Raw genomic sequence first — 3193 nt, forward strand, 5'->3', positions numbered from 1 at the left:
ATATATTTATAATATAATTTTTCCAATTACATTTTTCAAAAACGTAACGTTTCATATAAAAAATTTTTGCCTCCTAATTTTTAAGCCATTTTTTTCCTAAAAAATTATCTTTACTTGATTACTCATATTAATTTATATTACATTCTATTATATTATTGTTTTCTTTATACACGTTCTCCCTGTTCATTTATTTCTTTCTTATTTCTAATGTGCTTTGTATTTTTTTATATTTTTGCTTCCTCATAGAGGAAGCTTTGTTTTTCTTTATTTTACGTTATCTACTTGTTTCTGACGTTTAAGACAAATAATTTTGAAGATATGAATAAACTTCTTTACTGTATTATTGATCTGCTCTTTAATTATTACGATATTTATACATTTTGCACGATAAATTATACGTCTTTATCTAAAAGACTTATATACTCTGTGCCAATTAATTAATTAATCTTGGATATAAGGAAATACCGTGAAAAATGCAACTAGAAGAGCCTGTCGAGCGGGAGTTTTAATTCGGATTGCATAAGCGTCGCGATGGCGACTTTGGAACGGCAAGGTTGAAATGCGTGGAAACGCGTTACTCACGTCTTTAAAGAGGCACGCTCACTCCACGATTAGGTTCGGCGACACACAAGATCGGCATTATAAGCTAACATTCGACGACAAACTCTCTCAGAATCAACGATGGTTATCTAATACAATTAATGTATGCTTTGAGGAAGATCCTCAGCTGGACCACACGCACCTAACGAGAGACGAAATTCGCAAAAATGAATGAGAGATATCGATAAAGTATAGCGTGGATTTGGAGAGTCAGCATTTCGTAATCCTCCGGAAATTGTAATCAACCGGAAATTAAATTAATATCTAGATCCTTATTGACTTAAATCGGGCTGAAAGATTTGTAAACAATGGTACGCGTGATAAAATCGCTTGATTAGTACGAATCGATTCAATCAAAAATCTAGAATATATATCGAGCATCTTATCAACAAGATATAAACAAGATAGATTTCAATAAATCGAATAAAGATAAGACTTCGATCAAACTAACTCGGGCGATATTCGACGGAGTAGATTCGTTAGCGAGTTTTCGCGATTCCATGCTCGATGACAAAAACAACAACAACAACGGACAAAATAATAAAATTTCAATAGTGTTCGCGTGTCTCGAACGCGAATCAAACGACAGGTGTCGAGAGATCTGTCGCTTCGCCTCGTCGTCTAATAACTCGGAACGTAATTAAGATGCCATTAAAGTTTAATGACATTAATAATTCATTAAGGCGAGCGAAGAGAAAAAAAGAAAAGACGACGTTCACGGACGACGGTATCGATCGACGCGACCAACGTCGACCGAGAGTCATATGCGATACGTCAGGTCGATACCAGTGCCGTGCAATGCAATTAAAAAGTCCGCTCGGGGAAGGTGTCGAAAGGAAAAAAAATCTCATTTATCTCCGCGAGGTATCTCGACACGCTCTCCCGTCTACTCCTCGCCTTCGCCACACGTACGATACACACGTATGCGGAGCACGCGCACACGCACACGCGCGCGCGCGCGTACACACACACACAAACAGACGCACATGCACATTCGCCGCACATCGACACACACGTGCGACCTACCGATGCATACACACCTGTATAATAATGTATGTGTTACTCCTCGGGGTCGCTGGTTAAAGCACCCGCACACACGTCCCTGTAAATCCGTCCCTGCGGTCCCCCGCGATGTTCCTCCACGCGCACCTGCTACTAGAGAAATATCCCGCGAGAGATCCCGTGTGTTACACGCGTGTAACGTATACTCGCGCGCGCGTGCCTCCGAACCGGACGTAGTTACGCGGACGAAGGAATGCGAGAGCCTCTCTCTCTCTCTCTCTCTTTTTGCACTCTCCTTTTCGCGTTTCGCGTCGACTTTTTTTCGCCCTCTCTCTCTCTCTTTCTCTCTTTAAACCTGCAAAAGCGAAAGCGCGAACGAGGAAGAGTAACACGCAGCTCGGTGTACCAGCGGAGACTGGCGGCTTCCCCTCGGTCTTGTTGAGCGCTGGCCGCTACAGCGGAATAGATATATAGAGCGCCACATATATCGTTCGTACACGGGTGTCCCACCACGGGACGAGAGGGGAGGAGGGGACGGAAGAGGGTCGCGGGGGAGTCGAGTACATGAAGGTAAAACGATAGGTACCTCTCCGGGAGAGGGAGAGAGAGAGAGAGAGAAGAAGAGAATAGCGGGTCGCACGCTCTCGGCGTTGTGACGTAATTCGAGTCATCCTGTATTGGTGTGTATACGTCCGTGTAGAGGGGTGAGAAGGAAAGGAGAGGGAGAGAAGAGCAAGGGGCGTCGCCGCATGGCGGGGCGCGATTCTCGTTTGGTGGGGAGAGGGCAAGGGCGAGATGGTGGGACTCGTGATGAGGAGGGGAAGGGCGAAAGGGGGGTAGGATGGCGGTCATTAGTGCTACTGGGACACGAAAGCAAATTCTCTCCATGCGCTCGTCTCCCTCCTCACCTTCCTACCCCTTTTTCGCCCCCTCGCGCGCGCCTCCCCACAGTCGTCGGTTACCACCACAGCGGCGCGTCCCCTCCCGATCTCTCCCTCGCGCTTTGGGGGTGCAAGCGCGATGCATCGACGGTGCATCGCAGCCCGGAGGTACACCTGCACTCCGCAGCTTCGTATATATAGAGAGAGAGAGAGAGAGAGAGAGAGAGAGAGAGAGAGGATCTCTCCCTCGCGCTTTGGGGGTGCAAGCGCGATGCATCGACGGTGCATCGCAGCCCGGAGGTAAACCTGCACTCCGCAGCTTCGTATAGAGAGAGAGAGAGAGAGAGAGAGAGAGAGGGAGGGTGGGAGAGAGAACTCTCCGTCCCGGCGGAAGGGAGAGCCTTGTTAGGGGCGGCTCGCGCGTAACGCGGTCGCGGAAAAGAGTTTGAGGAGGGGAGAACGAGAGGAAAGATTAGGTCGCACTCGCGACCTCGTCCTTGCAGGGACAAGACCGGAGACATTCTCTTTCCCGCGGTCAGCGTCATTTCGCACCGGCGGCGGCGCGTACGCAAACCGTGCCATGCTCGTGCGGAAACTCGGGAGCACGCTCGTGAAACGCTCGTCTCCTCTTTCGAGGTTCGACGGATTTTGTTCGCGCGACGTCGACGAATTCGCACGACCGGATAAATCGACCGCTTTTGAAATACCGT

At 47.9% G+C, this 3193-nt stretch overlaps 1 protein-coding gene across 2 annotated transcripts in view; it reads right to left on the minus strand.

Annotated features, from left to right (window-relative positions):
- Positions 1-2039, minus strand: part of LOC115237627 (protein Tob1) — a 79963-nt gene extending 77924 nt beyond the window's left edge. For both annotated transcript variants that reach the window (XR_003884369.1, XM_029810800.1), the window contains exon 1: positions 1641-2039. The gene's annotated coding sequence lies outside the window, so the exon portion shown is untranslated. The remainder of the gene's footprint in view (positions 1-1640) is intronic.
- Positions 2040-3193: the final 1154 nt, after the last annotated feature.

The sequence above is a fragment of the Formica exsecta genome, unplaced genomic scaffold (genome assembly GCF_003651465.1).
Source record: "Formica exsecta isolate Colony F162 unplaced genomic scaffold, ASM365146v1 scaffold30, whole genome shotgun sequence".
Taxonomy (NCBI): domain Eukaryota; kingdom Metazoa; phylum Arthropoda; class Insecta; order Hymenoptera; family Formicidae; genus Formica; species Formica exsecta.